At 38.0% G+C, this 22,974-nt stretch overlaps 1 long non-coding RNA gene across 1 annotated transcript in view; it reads right to left on the reverse strand.

Moving 5' to 3' along the window:
* The window catches only part of LOC135314795 (uncharacterized), an 88,888-nt gene that overhangs the window by 53,141 nt on the left and 12,773 nt on the right, over window positions 1-22,974 (reverse strand). Inside the window, exon 2 of the long non-coding RNA XR_010374287.1 lies at window positions 1,973-2,036. This is a non-coding gene — a long non-coding RNA (uncharacterized LOC135314795). The remainder of the gene's footprint in view (window positions 1-1,972; window positions 2,037-22,974) is intronic.

A 22,974-nucleotide genomic window follows, 5' to 3' on the forward strand; every position in this document is an offset into this window, starting at 1 on the left:
AATATAGTATTAACTAATTCTAAATTTAAAAGTGGGGGACAAAATATCTATCAAGCACTGTATATAAACACTGTAGCAATTATCATAGATTGTACCTATCTCTTTCCTGCTACTATAGCTAGAAGTAACATATTTCAAGATGTAAACCAGAAGCACAGTAACAACTACAATTTCTGTCATCTTTTCCAATGTGAAACAGACAACTCATTTTTCATGAAGATACAGAAGTAGGTATACTGATAACACCTACAGCCACAACAGATGAAGCTATGATATTCCAGTTCATTCACTTTTCTGAAGATGAAACCTTCAAGCCTAAATGGCCCACAGATACTGGGTTAAAATTCGCTCAAAGAGGCTATGACATACTAAAATCACAACTTTAATTCAGCCAGTAGCTGTTTGCTGTTAACATATTTGGGTAGAGTCTCTTAAACATGTGTTGTGATACATAAAAGGTGCAAAGTTACACTAGTGTTGCAAAGTTGGTATTTCTAGCAAGGATAATTCACAGGTCAAAAGAAGAGATTTACCAGTTTAAGTTAACTTGTACATTTCAACCTCTGAGCTAGATAGCAAGTTCCATTAAAAAAAAAAGTTCCATAAAAAAACCAATCCAGAGTAACTATGAATTTTGTAGAGTAATTCTGGATTTCTCTTGGAACTGAAAATGGAATGTCCCTGTTTGTGTTTTCACCTCACATGTTAGACTAATTCAGCTAATAAATACTAGGATACTGGTAGCTGTAATACAAACTGTAGAGCTAGAAATACTATTTCTATAAGTAGATACATAGAAAACTAATAGGAACTTCTGTGTGATTATTTTTCTTTTAATTACATTTTTATTCAGTCAGCTCTGTCCATAGTTTGTTCTTGCTACGGTACCATGTGACAAGGTAAGTGTTACTAGTACTGAATTGCCTGAATATGCTGGAATCTGAATAACTGTATTATATTCCCAGATATTTACCAGTCTATGGACAAATCTTATATAGCACTCTTGCCTTTTTGTAGTATAAGATCTAATAAGGATTATTTAGAAGCAGTCCAGTCTGACCCATAAGTCTGAAGGTCTTTTCCTCTGAACATTTAAGGAAACCAGGGTTTGTGGAAATACCTTAATGACTATTCTGAGCCTTGCTTTCACTGCTACAAGTGGTTTTTTCCCTGACTGTAGGGCAAAGTACACAAGCCCTTCTGAGGCAAAAAGAAAACAAAAAACTATGGAGAAAAGGCACTTTAGTTTTACTGCCAAGTATATTAATCAGGGTTACCACTATGCCCTCACCCAGGGTGTATGGTATTAAGTTTACCTCTCTGTAGAGCTAACTTCTAATATTTTCTACCTCCTGTTTGACTCACATATAGTTATCTTACAATAAAGACCATTTCTAGGGGTGAAATCAAAGTCCTAGAGATTTTTTTTTACCTGTCCTGTGCTTTAAAAAGTATATTTGTCATGTCTAGTGTCTCATGAGGAATATCTGAGAAATGAATTCTAAATAAAAAGTTTTATCACTTTACATTACTTTTCCTATAGTTTTCTACCCAAGATGAGTATCTAATAAACACCAAAGCAAATGGACAGTAGACTATTGCCAAAAAAGCAGTTAGAAGAACTCTACTCAAATGTCTTTTCTATCAATTCTTCTGCAATTAATTATTTACTGAAATAGTTTCCTCCTCTTACTATCACAGTGCAAGTACCAGTTTCACTAATTATTTGTAACATCGTAGCACCCAGGAACCTACTCCTCAGACAGGACATTGTTATGCTAGTACTCTGCAAAGGCAGCATGGGACAAAAGCTCCCTGTTCCATACAACTTACTGTACCAGTAATCCTGCTTTAGTAGGGTAAATCAGGTATCATTATTGAATAGTTTCTTACAATAGAGAGATAAGAACTGGATGAAGCTCCAGGTTGGAACTTTGCATTTACTAACAGTACTTACAACATGCCTACTTACCACAAAGTATCTGCTGGAATCACAGGCAACCATTATCACTTTTTTCCATGGAGCTGAAAGTGTACTAAAATGAAAGAAAAAAACCCCTCAGTTTGTTGTAATCTAGTTTCCAGCTAACTCTACTTTTCTATGAAAAACAGACATTTCCTTCTTTTCCTGTCTGGAAAAACTCAGCACAATGAGGTATAAAGCTACAGGGGACACAAAAGAAAAAAAAAAAAAGAGAGAGAGAGAGAGAGAGAGAGATACAAACACATTTTAAAAAATAGAATTAAACTATCTCCTTCCTAAAATATAACCTTAAGCTCCTGGAAACTGGTATTTAATTTTCCTCAACTTTAACTAAGCAATTTGTCTTCAATTGAAGTGGCAAGTGACATTACAGAATAAGTAAACAATTAAGTCATTGCACTTGTAAAAACAACATAAATTATTTCTACAGTCATCTCCATTAGTAGAAGACAGGGCTGTCAAGACCTGATCTTACAATCCTTACGCTAACCTCTTCCCCAGTCCAACAGGAATCCTGCTTGGTAAGGGCTATGAAATGAGCTACAGGGATCCATTTTTCTTTAGGTTTAAGAGGCAACAATAGAAGTCATTAAGCCACAGTGTGGATTTTGTCCTGGGACCATATGAGTCACTAATAAAAGCAATGAAAAAAAAAGATTATCTTTTGGTAATTGTATAATGCAGTACATCTTTATTGGTTTACTTCTCTGTAAACCAGCCTTACTTTTCTACTGACGTCAATGAAAAGGTAAAACCTGGGCTTTTTAGTGCCATGAATGAAAGTGCTAATATTCTTAAGAAGATAGCCATATAAGTGATAACACCCTTTCAGGGAGGTCAGCTGGAACAGTAGGTTTTTAGTCACTGCATGTCACTGACAACAAAATTTTAGCTTCTGACAAGTGTCATAAGGTAAAACAGAATATTCAAAACTAGGTACCCAGTGAGTTCTCAGTCAATAAGCTAATACATACAGACTTGGACAAGACTGGCCACTATCAGCAAACATCAATTTTAGTACAAAATCTGTCCAAAACAGAAGTAGAAGATTTAGTTCAGAATTGGGCTTTAAAATTATCTGTTTAACTGTGAAAAGTTCAAACAGTGTGTGCTGATTTTGGATGGGATAGAGTTAATTTTCTTCACAGTAGCCAGCATGGGGCTATGTTTTGGATTTGTGCTGGAAATAGTATTGAAAACAGAGGGATGTTTTAGATGCTGCTGAGCAGGGCTTACACAGAGCCAAGGCCTTTTCTGCCTCTCACCCCACCCACCAGCAAGGGCCCTGGGGTACACAAGGCATTGGGAGGGGGCACAGCTGGGACAGCTGACCCCAACTGTGGGGGACATTCAGAGTGATGGCATTTGTCTTCCTAAGTAACCATTGTGCACGATGGAGCCCTGCTTTCCTGGAAATGGCTGAACACCTGCCTGCCCATGGGAAGCAGTGAATGAATTCTTTGTTTTGCTTTGCTTAAACACATGGCTTTTGCTTTACCTGTTAAAGTCTTTTTACCTCAACCCACAAGTTTTCTCGCTTTTACTCTCCTGTTTCTCTCTCCCATCGCAGCAGGGGGAGTGAGTGAGCAGCTGTGTGGGGTTTAGCTGTTGGTTGGGGTAAAACCAATTTTCAGATTACTAAAGTTTGGTATTGCTATCTAAAAAGATATTTTGTCCTTAACACATAATGAAATCTATTGCATGCCACAGAGACTCCAGAAAATACTCTGAAGTGAAACAAGATTAATATAGCAACCTTATATTTGAGGGACACATGTTGAACTCTGAAAACCTTGTGGGGAAAAAATGCAAACCCGTTTTTATCCAGTGGTTCAGCTTCCTCAGGAGTTGGCACTCTTCAAAGCCCTTAGAAATGGGGGTTACCTGTGCTTTGTGGGGCTCTCGAGGCTTTAATCCCTCTGTTCAGCTGGAGTGGAGATGCTACTCCTTGCTGCCGTCTTCCCTTGGGGGTTGTCTCCCTTTTGCACAATAAGCATGCCTAGGAGCAGTAAATAGTCACTGAGTAGTAACTCAGTTTCACTCCATTCCATACAAAAGCATCTAAAGAAAACAGTGGTGGAGAGAGCACGCTAGGAGATTGTATTTTCATACATTGCAAGTCTAGGTACATTGAATCTGAAGGGGCTTAACATACTGTTAGTGGGAGAAGTGTGGCCAGAGTCTGAAAACTTGGAAACAAAGGGAGTAGACTAAGCTGGTTTTTTATTAAAAAAAAAAAAAAAAAAAAAAGAAAAGAAAAACAACCACCAAAACCCCCAATAGAACACTTATAAATAATGTAACTGTGATTCAGAAAATGCTAGGTTTGCATTAGGCAAATTCCTGAATGGAGTTTAGATAGTTAGATCCCAAAGTCTGAAGAACAAATCCATAGCCCTCTCCCAAACTAGACTAATTTGTGGTCTTACTCTCCAGAGTGCTTAATTCCTCTGATTTCAGTGAGCTTGGCTCAGATTTCTGAAGTCTAGAATTTGAAGGGTAAATTCTTCACTTACAAAGGAAGAGACAGTCAGTTTCCTCCCTCTGATCAACATATCAGTCACATTTCTGGAAAAAAGTTCCATAGGGGAAATGCATTCAGTTCATCCTGCCACTGAAAGCTACAAAAATGAATTCCTGTGTCCCTGGATGAGAGGTAGAGAGTTGCAAGCAGGCAAACAAGGATGACCCAAGTCCTCACACTGACTGCAACAGGGGTTCCCAGGCACCACACTGCCTGTTCTTCTGAAGTCTCTGTACCCATTTCTGGTATCTTGCAAGACCGTGGAGATTAGTTTAAGAGAAAGAGGCACACAGAAAACAACTGCGCATGTAACTGCTATTAAAACTATGGCTAAACTAACTAGGGGAGTAATCAAGTAATTTCTTTCTATGTTTTCGTAAGTCTATTTTCCAGCGAGACACAAGAACAGAGATGATTGCAGGTAATCACAAATGTAATCACTCAGGAAAGACCACAGATACTAAATGCAGCACAGGGTACTGCTTCAGAACACAGATGTGTTTATTTTATCTGTATTTATAGAGTAGCCCTTAAAGAGTGATGATGATTACATTATTATAATCTCATTTTAAATCTTTGAGATAACGCTGACTTTGTTTTAGTGTTTGGTAAGCCATCAAAATTACTAATAATTCTACTCTGTCTCTACAATTTACTGTGGTCTTGATGCAAACCAGGCATGTCTGGAAGTAAATCACCACATCCAAGAGAGTTGGAAATTCAAGCGCCCATCAAATTATTGTGGTATTCAGAGAAATTGTCCTTACCACTTCTGATCTGGATCCTTCATTTGTAGCCAAAGTTTCGCTTAGGTGGGAGATACTCATCCAATTGCTTTACTATTTTTTTTCTTCCCCTTCAGAGGAAGGCCTGTATCCTGGGGAAGATACAGGCTAGATAGAGGGAATGAAGCTTTTAACATCAAGGTTTTAATACTAAATTTTGATGTATTATGCAAAAAAATACTAAAAACATTGAATTAACAGTAGTGTAAACTACATCCAGAAATGAACAAAAAGGACCCAAGTCAAAAATAGGACTATAATCTTGGTTTTTCTCTGTAACTGTATCCTGCTTCAGTTTCCCCCTTTGGGAATTCAGGGCGCCTCTATCTACAAAACTCTCCTGGTGAGTCTCAGGTTCGTTTTCTCTGGAATGAATGAAACAACATCAAGTGTCAGTCTTTTGACTTCTTGGAGATATTGTGGTGAAAATGCATCTTCCTTTTAACAATTTTGTAATATCTTCATTATTATAAAGGCCACATGCCAAAGCCTCCACAGTCTCTGTTTACTATTTCCGTAAAAAATTAGGTGCTTTGCAGGAGAAAGTAATGTTGACACTTTGCAGATTGCACTAGGAACTGTGCCCTGGCCAAACAGGGGGGAAAGGAGATTTCCACCCCCAGTGAAATATTGCATGTAAATCTGGGCTGTGCCTGCTGTGCTCACTGGCCTGCAATGGATGTCTTAAAACAGTACTGCTAGTAATGTAACAGAAGTTCCTTACAAAACAGTCTACTATATCTGACAGCTGAAGTAGAAGAAATATAGTGATTCTTGTTACATGTGTAACAGTATGTGCTATGGAAAGATTTATCAATACCTACATAAAACAACAAACATCAAGAGGCAAAAGAAAAGAAGGCACCAAGATATAGGCTGGTGTCTAGAGGGATTTAAGGCAGGATTTGGATTTGGCCAAGAAAGCAAGAATCTCACTAGATCTTAGTTATAAGCTCTGTTTCTGAGAAACGTAATGAAAGAATATCAAATTCAGTCAAAGAAAAATGTCTGTAAATGCTAGATAAAGGTTAAAGCAAAAAAAAAAAAAAAAAAAAAACAAACAAACAAACAAAAAACCCCAAACCACAAACAAACCAAAAGACAACCTGAGAGATTTGGATCTGAAACCTCGAATTGTTCCCTTAGAAAAACCAAGTAAATATGACAGCTGTTGTCAGTTTTTGTGCAAGTTTATTGGCAACCACATCTTCTAACTGAAGTGGGTGCTAGCTGAAGTTTGTCAGCTTTATGTTACTTGTTCATTAACATTTCTTGTCAAAACTATGTACCTATTACATAAACTCCTGAAAAGTTTCAGCATTATATCAAGAGGTAGAGAAATAAAAAAATTACAGCCAAACCCAAAACATTCTTCTTAAAGGTTGTCCAGGCAAGAACTGCATCATGAGAATTTTATTCATAAATTGTAGCTGGTATCATTGATGTATTATATATTCTTTCTTAATTATACCCATATTTACATGCTTCACTGCCAAATAAATTTAATAGCCAAAATCTATAAAGAATGCTAACTGAGAGATAATTTTGTTCAAAAGGACATGTGGACTTTCTTTCCTTAATGGTGCTGGAGAGATTGTCAAATTAACAGGAGAATGAACTGTACCTAATAGCATCTGAGTGCTACCTTTTGAGGAAAGAATATGAGAGATGTGGATGCTTTGAAAATGCTTAAGTCATCTGTGGTCAACCTTAAAACCTATAGGGTTTTTTGATAGCATAGGAGATTGGTATTTCATTTTTTATTGAGAACCTTAAATGGACATTGCAATTGTTTAGGGAACATCCAGGGTAAGAGTGAAAATGTTGCCCATGTAAATGTGCAAGTCTAGAATTCTGATTAAAACCGAGGCAGTAAAGTTATAGATGCTTTGGTACCCTGCCAGCAAGCACACAAGCACTAATGAGCTAATGCATAATTTCTTTCAAAGCAGTCTACAATTCAAATTATTTTTTATTTGCCTTGGTAATGCATACCCAAACAACATTAACACAAGAGCATAGATTCTTTTCAAAGTAGATAAACCACTAGTTAATAGGACTGAATACAGGGAATACCATACAAAGGAACTTAAAAAAAAAAAAATCTATAATATTATTTTCTGCCAATGCTCACAGTACATCTTTTCATGTAAGTTTTACATGTTTCTTTTCCTAGACCAGTTAGTACAACTCCTTCCTTTTCAAGCTTCCTAATTCAACTTGCTCCTGCTTAAGGCACTGATTTACTCTTTACCATTTCAGATATCCTGGACATTTATGTTCCAGGTAAAAGAGGTGGGCATCCCTCCAAAACAGCACAGCTACCTGTTACAATGGAGATGTTGTAGCCCCTTACAGTCATTCCCCAGTGCAAAAAGAAAAAAAATTATTATAAAAACTACCTGCAAACAATCTAATTATAATATTGTTTAAAAACATGTATTAGGCACAACCATCCAGCTTTCAACATAGCAATATACAGAGTGCAAAATTATTTCAAACTGTATAGGATTTCAAATGTATAGGACATTTCAACTGTAATTGACATCTTTAAAAATCAAACTAAAAACTGATGGCCAAGAATGTTATTCTGCCCTCATAGTACACTACCCAAGTCCTCTCACAATGTTCCCCATTACCAAGCTTCTGCTCCATTTCAGTCACCATCAGTTATCAATTATAAAAGCACAAAAGTAGTTCGAGAAAAAGGTAACTGGAACTTCTTACAGAAAGCCATTGTCATTGCCTAGATTTATACCTGGGCATGATTATAGAGATTAAATTAAAACAAGAAATTAACTGCTTTTGTGCAGACAATGAAGACGCAATTTTTCTTAAAATTAAGGCAAAATTATTAGCAGCTGAAAATAATTTCTTACAAGTGGAAAACATCAGGAATCCCTGACAGGCACATCCCTCTGTTTTGTTCACTACCTCTCTTCAGTATGTCGACCCTACCTGGGTCATATCCCTTCATTCCTGTCAATAAAATAATTACATTTAACTGAGTAAGCAGTCTTGAATCACTTTGCAACTCTTGTAGAATAAAAGCATATACAGTGACCATTAGTGCTTGATGACAACCAATGACTTGAAAGTAGCCTAATTTGACTCAGTCTTGCATTCACCTGCTCATCCTCTTGAAGGAGAATTAAAGTTGGCTTTGCCCATCATGAATCTGCAAATAACAATACAGATGTAATAACTCACCACTACATTTCACTTTGCAGTCGCCCCCGAGATGCGAGTTGCTGACGTGGTTTGCCATTGGGCACTATGGACAGTGCAAGTCATGGAGGGCCTGGACAGGGCAGTTACAACGCAGGTCTTTGCTCAGGATCAAGGTAAGAATAGATTTTAGGTTTGCAATAGAGAACAGCATCTTCCCATCCACCTCTCCTTAGGACCAGCAGAGCAGACGGCACACCAAGTTCTGAGGTGACACCCATGGATATAAGTTGCACATCGGTAAATGGGTATGTAGGATAAATGATTAGCAGAAAACATACTTGCTGTGTATTAGGTAATCTCTGGCTCCACATTTGTCCATGGAAACTGTTTATGTTAAAAGACAGCACACCTGTGAAACCCCTATGATTCTGTTAGTTTTGAAGGCAACATGAAGATAAAGATTTCTGGCTTCAAATTCCTGTCCTTAGGCTGACTTGTCAAAATTGATCACAGAATCACAGAATGGTAGGGGTTGGAAGGGACCTCTGAAGATCATGTAGTCCAACCTCCCTTCTTGAGGAGGTACACCTAGAACAGGGGGCACAGGAACGCATCCAGGCGGGGTTTGAATGTCTCCAGGGAAGGAGACTACACAACCTCTCTGGGCAGCCTGTTCCACTGCTCTGTCACCCTCACAGTAAGGAATTTTCTCCTCATGTTCAGGTGGAACTTTCGGAGTTCCAATTTGTGCCCATTGCCCCTTGTCCTGTCACTGGGCACCACTGAAAAGAGTCTGACCCCATTGTCCTGACACCCACCCTTTAGATATTTGTAAGTATTGATGAGATCCCCCCTCAGTCTTTTGTCCTGGCTGAACAAACCCAGGTCTCTCAGCCTTTCCTCATGAGAGAGATGCTCCGGTACCCTGATCTTGGTAGCTCTCTGCTGGACTCTTTCCCATAGTTCCCTGTCTTTCTTGAACTGGTAAGCTCAGAACTGGACACAGCACTCCAGATGTGGTCTCACTAGGGCAGAGTAGAGGGGGAGGATAACCTCCCTCGACCTGCTGGCCACACTCGTTTTCATGCACCCCAGGATACTGTTGGCCTCCTTGGCCACAAGGGCACTTCCCTCTTGCATAATATTAAATAGTCTTTCAATAAAATTCTTCCTTTGTGGGTCATTTATTACTCGAAAGGCAGGTTACCTGCACACTTGGACCTGTGGAGGGGATTTAGTGGGAAAGAGCGGATACTGCAAGGATTATTAGAAACCTTTGATGTGGTTTATTCCTGCAAAATTCTATTGCTGATTTAAACAGAGAAAAATTCACTGTACCTATTGCAAGTGTGACAAAAATAATTTTCTTTCACACACAAAGCAAGTATTTTCCTGCAGTCTTTTCCTTTGTTTCAAAAATAAAGTTAGCTGTTTCATAATCAAATTGAGAAAGCATTCCTTAATGTCACAACTTCATGCAAGAACCAACATGAATGCACCTAAAGAAAAGCTTAAACTGGGCTTAAAGCCTTAATAGCAATACACCTTGCTTCCAAAATGCATACATGGCAGCCTTGTTGAAACAGCTAGACTTCAAAATTGTCTCCGTTTCGTATGTGTCAAGGGGGCTGGCAACGAGATAATCCAGTTTACACTGAGTGTCAAACATCAAAACTTTGTTGTGACTTTTCTTCCTCAAAAACTACTTTGAAATCAGCAGACACTGGGAATCAATATAATTAGAAATAGCCTGTTATTTTTTTACAATGACCAGAGCTGTTAACTCGCTTAAGCACAGCAGCGCAGAAGCACCAGCCATTTACTGCTCTAGAAGCTACTTCTCTGCAGTGATTCACACTTCGGTGACGTCACCAACCAATTTACCTAAAAAAACCTTCCAACTAAGTTCGACAGGAATGTTTCTTTTTCAGCCTTTGTCTGAATCACACCTAGCCGTGACAGCAGCTAGGGAACAGATGGGGAATCTACTCTTGTCATTGTGAATGAAAGAACCATATGTGAAAGCAAGTGCTGTAATTTAAACATTCATCTTCACACAAGGCTGTAGTGAGCTGGCTGCAGTGGATAAAGGTTGACGCTCAAATTGCCTGGAGCCAGTGACAACTGCTGAATGGTAAATCACTGAATGTGTTAAAGAGGGTAAGGTCAACAAGATGACTGTGATCACATTTCTTTATAGACAATTACAGTGAGAAGCAAATGGGATGATTCATTCCTAAATATAAATAGCATCAAGAACTCCAAAGCCCAATCCTGAACATTTTCAAAATCGGGACTGGAAGGAGCTTAGCATCTCATATGAGAAACTCAATAGCTTCTACTGTTAGGCTTTAATGTTCTTTAAAGTCTTTAGCTTTAAAGAACTAAGACTTTAAAGAACTAAGACTTTAAAGTCTTAGCTTCAGGTTCATTGGTGTTGCAGGGGTTGCATTCCCAGCCTGTCTCACAGTGTGCTCACAATTTTGGGTGCTGAGAGCAGGATTATGCGCATGGGCCTAACAGATACTGGCTTGTCACTTTTACTAATCCAAAAGTGTTTGCTTGAAAGATTAATCAGACTGAGATTCAAAGGTAAGCAGTACAGTACTCCTTTCATCATTTGTTCATGTTGTCAAGTAAGAATAATTCATGTCTTGTTTGACATCAATTTTTTGTCCATTAGCTTTGGAAGATATTTCCTAGCCATGTAATTTATATTTGTAATTTGAGAAATACTAACATAAATTACACATACTGACTGAGTCACTTAGAATTCATGGACTCACACGGCTGAGACCTCTCTTGTAATCCTCTGATCATCCTTTCTCTGCCCTTATTTCTACTTTTTGATTTAATAAAGGTTGGTTTTGTTTGTGGGAAGCTAAAATTATGCATATTTCTTTAAATGAAGTTGAATTAAGGCAACACAAAAAGGCATTATATTGCTTCTGCTTCAAAATCTATTTTCTAGACATCGCGGTATCACCTGAGACGCGACTCAGACATTGTAAGATTTCTTTTTAGCAATGTTGTAATGAGACAGCAAAGACTGCATTTTCAGCTGCTGTTTCTAAATCTGTGCTTGCAAAGTATCAGACATTTGTGGATCCAAGTAAAGATGCATTCTTGCATACTTGGTATTATGTAAAGGACTGTTGCAATATTTTCCTTGCAAGCACATGATCTACAGTTTTAAATATTTAGGGAACAGTTGAAAATCTCTCTGGAAAGCCTACACTGATTCTCTATATGGAAAGAGATTAAGACTTTTTGAATACAGAACTTCAAATTCATAGAATAATTTAGGTTGAAAGGGTTCTCAGGAGGTTATCTCCTGGTCACATCCAACACCCTGCTCAAAGCAGGGCTAATTTCAAAGTTGGATCTAGTTTCAACCAGCCTTATCTGGTTGAGTTCTGAATATCTTCAGGAATGGAGATGCCACGAAGTTCCACATGTTCTGTATAATAAAAATACACTGCTTCCTAGCATTACTAGGGTCCTCTAACACAGAATGACTTGATTTGTCTTCCAACATTATGGCTGTTTTATGTGGTCTAATGACTTCTTGTAACACCTACTGGCTTCTAATCTGAAACATTGTAGTAGATATGTTCCCTATGAACCTAATTTCCTTCACATCTCTACACACCTGTCCATTACTATAAACTGTGCCACTTTACCACATTAAGAATATGACAAGCAAAGTCTTCCAAAGAATCCAGCTTCCAAAGCTGGTGTGTGACTTTTAAAAAGCAGAGTACCTGTTCGTTACTGAGCTACTGGAAAGTCCACCTGCTTTCTGGAGAGCTTGGGACCTAGCAAACTGTTTCTGCATTACAGTTCACTAAAACATTCCAAAGATTTCAAGATCTGACTTTTCTATTTCTTTATTTTGTTTATTTTACTTTGCAATAACTTCCTACTCTTACAACTCTGTATGAGTAGGGATTCCTGAAAATGTGTATGCTACCTGTATTTGAGAGAAAAGAAATTAAAATCAGCTTTAACATATTCATTGTTACAGATGGTTTGGGGATCAAATCTTGCTGCTTGACTAATTTAATGGAAGTTATTGACCTGGGTTCTTGCCTTTAGTAATGCCAATGGGAGCTTTTTGACTTGGCTTCACGGTGGATCAGCACTGCCTATGAGGAAGCTTCCTGCTTGCTTTTAATTGGTTGCAGACCAAAACAGGGCAGAAGATTTTTTTTTTCCTTTAGGTAACTACACAAGTAAAACACAACGAAAGTGCATTTGGGACTTACTGCCTTAGAATACACAATACCTTATAGATACAACTACTTAGTCAAAAACAGTACTTTTCATTTTGACATTTTCAGTTACGCAACAGATTAATATGTTACAGGTGGCCAACCACCCAAAAGCACATTATTTTCTACTAAAGCTAGAATAAAGAGGATGTGTTTTAAAGTTGTCTGGACATTACTAGTTCTTGCACAAACTTTCACTTTTTCTGCGGATACTGGTCCTTTCTACATGTTCTCTGGCAGATGCATATGTGGATCTATCCATGGGAAATGTCAGGCTGGAACACAAAACATAGATTGTTCCCACTATCCTGAAAGAGGTTAGAACTCTATCTCAGATCAAACACACACATATAGTGGACAATAAGAAAGCATTTGCTTTCTAGTTGTCTCCTCTACAACAATAATGGTTAAGACTCACTAATATGCTTATATTTTAAGCCCATTTTTGTTATTTATCACTTTGTAAAGCACCCCAAAAGACTTTAGATCTTAATTTTTAAGGACATTTCAAAGAAAAGCACTTACAAGTAAAATTTGCCTTCCAGCATTTTGGAAGTTCAGTGAAAGCAGATACAGGGATTTTGTTTCTTGAAGTTCAATATCATTATCAAAATTTTAGGCAACACTGTTTGCCTGTTACCTTAACTAAACTACATCTTTGGGAAACAGAAAATACTGTGAAGCAATAAGATTATAGAAAGAGACAGGAAAACCCAGAGAGGTCTTCTGGATCATATTTGACTGCAAATAGTACAGCTGGCCCATTCACACACCCTAAGGAAGGGAAGATGATTCAAGAAGTCTCTCTTGGAAATGCACTGATGGAGTCAGTGTGGTCAGTTGAGTATGACTCAACTAGGCCAGTAGAGTTCCTAGGACTCTCTTGCCTACAGTGTGTAGCAAGGGTAGGAAAAAAAAATCATGTTGTACCCTTTCCTAGTGTGTGATCATATAAGGATCTCACCATAACTGCAATTACAGGTAGAAGTTCTTGGAACACCTCCACACAAGCAATCCATTGTGCAGCTTTGGTCTTTGTACACCTTTTAGAGAAAAGTAAGTTAAATATTTGTCTATACCATATATAATGCATGTCCAGAGGTGGACCGGGATATTCAAAGGAGACTTTGCTAGTTTGGCAAACGATATTCTTCCCTTGTCCTCCCTGATTAATCTGCACCTGCTCATGATAAGGATTTAGAGCACCATCAGACTGATGATCAGAATGGTGCCTTTTGGCTTTATAACCTATGCATCTATGAAATGAGCGGTATTCGTAGTGGGCATTTCACTAATTGTTTGACTTACCAACTCTTCCTGAGCTTCCCAATGTCCACATTCCAAAACCTAACTAAAAGAAAATGGTTTCCCACTTATTCCCCAAAAGCTGAGGAAAATTTTGGTATATGATTATATATTTTGCAGAATAAGAAAAAAAAAAGCACCACCACCACCCCCCCAAGAAAAAAAAAAAAAAACCACACCAAAAAAACCAACCCCTCTCCACATTTTTCAGAGTTGCATATTATAGCACTGACTTCCTAGCAGCCTTGTGTTAAGGTTGCTCCATGCATTCTCACTGATGCCATTTTTGCTACCTTGCTCTAAACTGTTCTTTATGCCAAAATTCATTTTTAGGAAAAGCCGTTTTGTTAATTTGAAAATAGGTACATGAAAGCTATCTTTTGCCTTGCACTAAGAACAAAACCTCTTAAGTTTCCTTTTTGCTGCTGACCAGTTGGCCTCTGCATTTGATGTTACCTGCAACTTCAGCAGGCTATTGACCGTAAATTATTTTCTTGTCCTTGTTTCTGTCTTGCCACCTTTAATACCAGAAATAACTGGAGAATAAAGCTTGTCCAAGACTGTGTATTTTTCCTTGCACCTCCAATCTAGATTAAGTGCGCTTTATGTCCCAACCGTACACCATTCTATCTATCAGTTCTAATACAGTATTTTAATTGAAAACCACATTTTAATAATGAAGACTGCTTATGCCATTTATCTGCTCAATCTCTCCATTAGCAAGCAGTTTCCTAAAACTTTTTTCCATACTATACACTCAAGTACATATGGCGATACCTGGGTAGAAAAGCAGCTCCAGTATATTTGGAAGAAATTGCTGGGATAATGGCAAGGGTTTCCAACAGTGATATTCGCTTTCAGAGAGGGACTGTAGAAGAAAAGTGAGTTACTAAATAAGCAGAAAATGAGAAATCAACAGTCTCCTTTCTGTTGCTGACTATATCCTTGACACATGAATAAGAAATGAAATCATAAAACTAAGAAGAAATATGAGCTGTTAAAAACAAGTCTACATAAATAGTAAATCTTGTTTGACAGGCTAAGTGAAATTTATTTAAGGGCTAATGCAGAGGACACAGGAGGCTGAACAAGGCAGGCAATAACAATCCACATTCATGAAAGGACACCTGCTGCCTTGCATCCTAGCGAGCTAGTAAATGAAGGTAGCAACAGTAACAATACTGAGCAAATAACACTAAAATGTGAAAAAGGAGTCATGGGAGGAATATGGAATGGGCCATCAACTGGACCTATACCATAGTAGTTTTCAGCATTTATATTATATGAGTCTGAAGAAAACAGCCTTCAATTTATACTGTACACTGATCTTTGCCTCTGGCCTTGGAGGGCTAAGTTGTTGTACCTGCTGTTGAAGAAGTCATGGCATCTTAAAATAGAATTAAGAACAGATTGCCAGCATGCTTCCTTGCTGCTGTTGTCAGTGGCCTACAAGACCCATTTATAAATATTGCTCACAAGTTTCTCCAGGCCCTTACTCACCAGTGTGGAAAGGCCAAGGACTGTTGCAGCACAGCCAAAGAAAATTATTTCCACCCAGAGAAGAGGGTAATGACCTGCTTTGCTCTTATATTAGCCAACTGGCACCTGTGCAGAGGTTTCTTGATTGTCCTTGATTAAAGATTTGCTTCTATTAAGGTAAGATTAAAGTGTAAAATTAAGAGGGGCTGCCAGATAAGTTCATTTTACTTTGAAGCTAGAGAAAAGATTACTACTAAGACACAACAGCTGTTCAGGGCAGATTAAGTACTGTGCGTCTAAAATGTTATTTCTTACATTATTTCCATGTTCTCCTTTCCTTATTTCCAGAATATTGCTTATTAGTGCTTGATTTGTCCACATCTTAAGTAGATCACAGAAATGTGCCAGGCATGGAGTCTCCTCCCTGATGGCACTCAACATCATGATGAAGGGCTCAAATCAAAAGAAATATGTACTGTGACAGCTGTGAGACTGATGCCATCTACCTACTCATGAGATCTAGGATTCCTGTTGAAGTGAGGCATGGTTTTCTTGTTCAGATAGGGTGTTATGGCCACTCTTTTTAGCTGCAGTAAACCAGAACTGATATCTTTTGGGTCATATTAAGTTCCCACTTCAGACCGAGTGCAGTCTAGTACCTTTACTAAGTATGTAGTTTGCAAAAAACAAAGCTTCTCTTCAATTCCTACTCCCATACTTGCATCAGACTGAGTTGTAGATAATATGAATAGTGGTTTCTCTAAAGTGCCTGAGCTTTCAATGCCTCCTTGAAAAATAAGCCTGATAATACTAAACAGCAAGAACAACAGGAAGTAAATAAGCATGAGCAAGCAGTAATTATGCAACCCAGGGCAGCACACAGCTTGATCTTGAAGAACAATTTAAGCTTCTCTTTGGTTTGCAGCTCCCAGCTATGACAGTACATGCCTGTGAGATGTGCCTTCAGGGGTATACCTCTTTTTAATTAAGCGGGCCACTGCATCAGATGTCAACTGTTTGTTGACAAACCTGAACGTGAGAAAGTAAATTATATACTGGGGCTTGTCTGGCACAGCTATGGAGCAATCTGGCAGTATTGGTTGTGGATATCAATGGATAAGGATGCTAAAGTGAATGCAGAATACTGGCAGAAAGCACACTAATTACTCAGGACCTGAGCTACAGTAAAGACACATTAGCTTTAGTGACAGTATTTCTCATGAAATTTCATTATTTCATGAGATTTCTTCTGCATTAGTGTCCTGACCCTGTTCCCAGATTCTGCCTGAACTGGAAACAGATGAAGTTGCATGATGGTCTAATACACGATTTGCCAGATTAATGAGTTGGGTTTTTTTAATAGCTAATGCACCGCAGTGTGTTTTGGCTGAGTCCCTAAGATGTTTCAAAAGCCTGATTATATCTTATAAGGTCAGTAGGCACTTATTTTTAAGAGCCCATGATTCAGTATATACTTGGATTCAATGCTCCCTGTAATGTTTTGATTTTTTTAAAATAAAAATTGCTACAGTGACTCATTTCAGCTATTTTTTGAACGGGAATTGTTTAGCTTGGCTTTTTTAAGGGTTGTTAAGTGGAATATCCTAAATGTGAAAACTCTGAAGAGGTAAATGGAAACATTTTATATTTATGCTATGCTATTTTACTTTGCCTTAGTCACATGAAATCAGATCACTACCCTACACCTCTTTTTTTAAAAAGACAGCAATAAAAGTAGTAAATATAGTAATAATTGACTTGTTAAAACAGGTGATGATTTAAAGATAAACAACTCATAGGCACAATTCTAGCACACTTACAATGCTGAAAGCCTGCTGAAACAATGCTGAAATAGAGGAATATAAAATAAAAGACTTTTCTACCTTCAGGCAACTATTTTACAGTGTGCTTTCTTCAGCCATACCTGCATCTGAAGTGATTTTGGGTTGCATTACCTCTTGTTCCTGCTTCCAGCACATCCTGAAGGTGCGGTTCATGTGTTCTGGCAGTGACACTAGTTTAGAGAGTTCCGCTATCTTGCTTCCTCCAGTATTACGACTACACAACTGCTTTTAGGGTCACAGTACAAACCTAATCATTGATCCTTGTGCTAGCATAAAGGACAGTGAAATACAGCACAAAATCTCCTTGAATGGGTTTTGCTGCAGAAGTCAGACTGTTATCAAAACAGCTTCATGAGACTGCAGGCAAGATATTGCTCTCAATTCCATAAGAAAGAAAACTGTGGATACCAATATGCATATTTCACCAAATCAGATCTGTACTTCATCCAGCACCAACTCAGGAACTGACTGGTAGTGCTGCTCATGGGGTCCACACACAGTGGCATAAGGACCCTACAACAGCAACCCTAAGTGATAATCACAACTTAATGTTAGGTGCCATTACCTCTGGTAGATACTTCTTCAAGCCTTGAACTATGAGTCTGAACACACCAATTAAAGTTGTCTTAATGCAATGCAGCATAACTTTAGATAGTCTTCATGCCCATATGCAGATCTAGTCCCTTTTTTAACCTAAGTTCTCAGTCCTTCAATTCCAAGGATCAGGATCCACTGTGCTAGATGGTCAAAGGGTTTCTTTGTTAACAGTATGCTCACATAATACACCGATTAGTGCATTTATAAAATTTATAATAAGTGTTCAACTTCTGGCATAACTTTGGTCTCTGAATTCTGAAAGACTGCTTGAATGCTTAGAATTGAAGTTAACAGATGTATTAATCATTTCCCTATGGATTTTGAAGAATGTAACAGAGCCATTTTTTACCTCCTACAAAATGTATTGTCAATCAAAAAAGTTTGGCAAATGCTTTTATAAGTGCAGATAATACATTAACCAAAATCACCATTTAATGGTTTCAAGTTTTTCACTTACTTCTAACAGCGTCTAGTAGTATCCCATATTAGGGTTAAACCTTCTTTCTCAGAACTGAAACTTGGCTGCTAAATATAAGCTTGAGTTTAATCCAAGCTCTTGCTTCAAAATTGTTAGTTTATACATCTGACCGTGCTAAGTGGGGATGGAAAGTTGTTATCCCTGAAGAAGTTCCTTACTATTTTAAAGGAACTTTACCAGCTTTCTTTGTTGTATCTCACTGTCACATTGCTAGTCATAGCTAAAAACACATAGAATATTTTTCCTTTTCTCCCCAGGGCAGTGAGTGAGAGCAGTGAAATGGTTAGGGGTGCTCGCAGCTGACATTCTGTATGTCCATCCACTTATTTAACTAGGAACAAGGTTGGGAGAAGAAACATGGGCAAAAATAATTTAAGATTAAGCTGAAGATAAACCAAACTCTTAACTTGCTAATGAAGATCTATTAGAGCACTGAGAAGACTGTATGTCCCCCCAAAAGAGGGGGATGCACCCACATCACCTGATGTGAGTGTCATATGGCAGAGACCTTCCTCCTCCACTAGGGTGCAACTTAATCTAGCTTTACCTATCCTTTAGAGTTTGATCCAACTCCAGCTGTTAATTCTAAAATCTTCTCTTGTGCTTGGTTATCTTTCTCATGGTTTTCCAAAATGCAAAGAAAGCAAAGCCAAATTTAGCTGCCAGCTCAGGATTTCCTACTCTGAATATTCAAACACATCCACAACATTTTCTTCCACTCTATTCCCAAAATTGGTGAAGGAGGTATAAGTAACTCTCTTGCTGCATGTTAATAATGACCAAGAAAAGCTAGAAAATTTTGCTAAATAGTAACAGTTATTAACATTAATACTTCCTCAAGTGGGACCTGCTTAAGAGCTACAGCTCTTCGTAACAGACCGTTGGCCTGGATCTCATTGCAGAACTGGAATTTAATCTCCAGTTTCAGACAAGGTGCTTTCAAGTGAGGCAATTTGACCTTGTGCTTTTCTTATTTAGTGCATTTGTTCATGACAGGCTTCCCTCTCCTTTGGAGGAAGTGGTGCTTTATTCTCTTCTTGGTCTCAGTGACTGTTTGTGTACTAAGGACAGACAATGAAGTAGCTGAGATGACATGAGGCAAGGCTACAGTGGTTCTGCAGTATTTCAGCATCATTGTTGGTACCGTTGGAACTGTAGGTAAGTAACTGTCCATAAAACCAGGAATCTGAATCTATTGTTCCATCAGAAAACCTACATCCCTTATTTTACAGCTAATAACATTTTATTGCTGACAATCTTTATATCAAGTTCTGTTTATTTCCACTTTACTACTTTGATTTTAAAAAAATATTTAGATGAAAAAACAGTGAGGACTTTTACAAATTATTCTGGTTAAAATCTGTACCTTTAAATATTTTTCTCTCCATTTTATTCCCCCAGCGAGTTTCCTTGTGCTAATTATCTTTGTTTGTTTAGTCTTCTTGGGAGTAAATAAAAAACTCATGTGACAATGCTTTTACAGTCCAGAGTATGCTTTGGCAAAATGAGATAGTTTATTTTACAAAAATGCTTGTAAATGGATGGACTGGCAAAACTGAACTATATTCACTTCAGCACATAAGTGTTATTGGGACATGCAAAATTTAAAAGCCAAACTCAAAGTTAGTTATCAGGAAATTTCATTAAGCCAAGAAACAATGATTAGAACTGTAATTACTTGTCATCCTAGTTTGACATTTTGAGTGGGGTTTAAAAGTAACAGGGAAGAGCCAGAAAAAGCCAAAGTCTCAGTGTCAGAGTTTACACCATTTTCAGTATAAGAAATGCCACTTTTTTCTCTTCAGGGGTCAGATCCCAGAAAGTACAAAAGGAGAGAATATTTCACTCTGGTCCCATTTAAATCAAAGGTAAGACTTCTCTCAACTTGGATGAAAGCATACTCAGGCCAGAAAGAAGCAGCAAAAAGCAGAGGTTAGTCTGGTCTCCATGGCAGCCTAATTAGGTAGAATTTGTTCCCCCTTTTCCCACATAAGGTGCCTATTATTAGAAAATAGCCTTGTGCCCCTGATGAGAAAAGTAGCATTACTGTGTGGTAGTACAATAGAACATCCTGATCACATTGCCTATGGGTAATTCACTGTATTTCTCCAATGTATGACTGACTGCATTTTTAAATATCCATTACTGCTAAAAAAAGTTTTCATCCCTGTTTCCTCAAGCAGGAATTTCTCCTCCCTACCCACTAGCTTCTTGCTCCTTGTTATAAACCGACAACATCAAAAGCCTAAAAAGTACTCTTCTGCTCTTCATGCTCCCTAGTCCAGTACAAGTGGGAAATAACGACATTTTCTTTAATAAAGAACTGCATTAAAGAGCGACAGATTTGCCTGGGAAGCATTTTCACAACTTTGTACCCACTGTGAATTCATGGGACTCAAAGCAATTCAACAGTAACAGGTGATTAGAGCTTATGAGTTTTATTGTTCTATAAACTGCATAAATCGAATAAAGTTTGTTCAATATTGCAGTTAAATGACCCTTTGGTTTTATCTGATAAGCTAAGTGATCTATAAGCTAAATTGTTCACTAAAGTATTTCCCTAGCTACTCTTAAACTGTACCCATGGCATGTCAGACAACGAATAAGGATTGTAATAAATCAAGGCAGTAGCATTAACGCTCATTTCATACCCCCATTCTTCAATAATGAAATTCAGGAAGAAGAAAGTATTATTGTTCTATATTCTTCTCTACAGCTATAAAACAGCAACAAGCAAACCACCAATAAGCATGAAAATACGAATTTACTGGGGCCATATATGAACCTAAATGACCAAGGAATCTCTTCTGTAATTGAAATCCCTGTGCTTGTGCCAGGCTTGTACAGGTTTGTTCATGATTCATCTAGAAAGGTTCTGTCTGTCATCTGGAACAATGTAAATACTTTGTCTATCCTAACTGCAAAGAAAAGCTAGCAAGGTTAAACTAGCCATTCTACTTTGCAGTAGGGGAGTTTGGGGTAGTCATGGTGCACATCAGCTGATGGATGGTAATTTCTTAGGACAAACTCAATAATCACTTTGCAACTGTTTAACTGTATCCTGTACATCTAAGTAATGAGAAAGGAGAAATTCTCCAAAGTTAGAAGTGCTTTTAACAAAGTGTGTCTTTGCTGTTATTCACATGGCAGATGCCAGAGCTCTTGGGGATCTCTGGAGCCAAGGAAAACTTGTGTTTTGGTGGGAAAGGCAAGTGTACCCATTTCTGAAATAGCTCTAGCAAGTACCTTTAAACAAGCTTCTGTTTATGGGAGGTCAGTTTTTCAGCTACGTGTACAGGAATCAAGTTTTCAAAGGGGAGACTTTTATGAACCAGCAAGAATTATCACTCTTCCTTCAAGAGTAACAACTAGAGATTCTTATATACGTCCTAGTGTGAAGGGAAGAGGCAGACTGGTTTACATGCCAGTCTTCCTGTTCCCTTCCGCTCTGAACAACTGAACTGTTTTGTTTGTTTATATTCTGTACCTGTCAGTTATTTCCTCTTGTATCCACTAAAAATATACTTACTTCTTTTGTCACCTGATACTTAAAAACTTCTTAATCAAACAGGAACATTCTATCTTACTATTCCAAGGTGGGAAATATTTTCTATGACTGTATTTAGAGTGAAGCTGTTTCTGTGCCAGAAACCAGCAACTACATATTCACAATATGAGGGAAGTGAACAGCAAGAACTCATCTTGAGACAGACAGCAGGAATTATTCCCTCCCCCCGGTAGCACTAAGCATCTTCTCATTAGCTAACCCTGAAGTTGAACAGGATCAACAGCTTTCTGTAAAACGGCCATCTATACATTTGATCAGCAGGAAAGTTAATTTTGCTGCCTGGTGGAAGTTACTTTACATAAATGCAGCCTATGCACAGTGGCACTTGAGACTAGTGGAAAGAAACTTCAACCCCTTTTTACCAGGTTGCTACTTGACAATCCTCTTTGGAAATTGAAATACAGCTAGTCAGCTGGGACTGTTTTTGCCAATTTAGGCTTCTGATTTATAATTCATAGAAAATAAATACCCGCGCTGAGTGGTTTAGAGAATTGTTTTTATACTTTTGTAACAAGGAAGGGAGTTTTGTGTGAGGGAATTTCCCTTGTTTTGTAATGAGGGGAGGGAAGCTTTCTTATAATTGAGGCTGATTTCTAGTTTTGAACTTGTGATACAATTAAATCCACCAACTGTATGTTTGGATCTATTTTTAGTAACACTTAAGTGGAAAAACAGCTGAAATACAGCAGCTGATAGGGCAGAGAGATAGTGGAAGTGCACCCAGGTACATGCAATACAGTATGTTCTGTTTAAGGTTGGTACTGAACCCTGCACAGAAATAAAACTGAAAACCAAAAAACCCATGTAAAGTGAAAAAGACATTTTTCAGTCATTTTTGGAACTGAAAAATCCCATCTAGAACAAAGAAATTACTGAAATCAGGTAGAAATGTTGTAGAAGACAATTTTATATCCTGTGAACGCTTGCAGGCCTGCTCTGTCCAAAAACTTTTCAGACAAATTATG

The sequence above is a fragment of the Phalacrocorax carbo genome, chromosome 8 (assembly GCF_963921805.1).
Source record: "Phalacrocorax carbo chromosome 8, bPhaCar2.1, whole genome shotgun sequence".
NCBI lineage: Eukaryota > Metazoa > Chordata > Aves > Suliformes > Phalacrocoracidae > Phalacrocorax > Phalacrocorax carbo.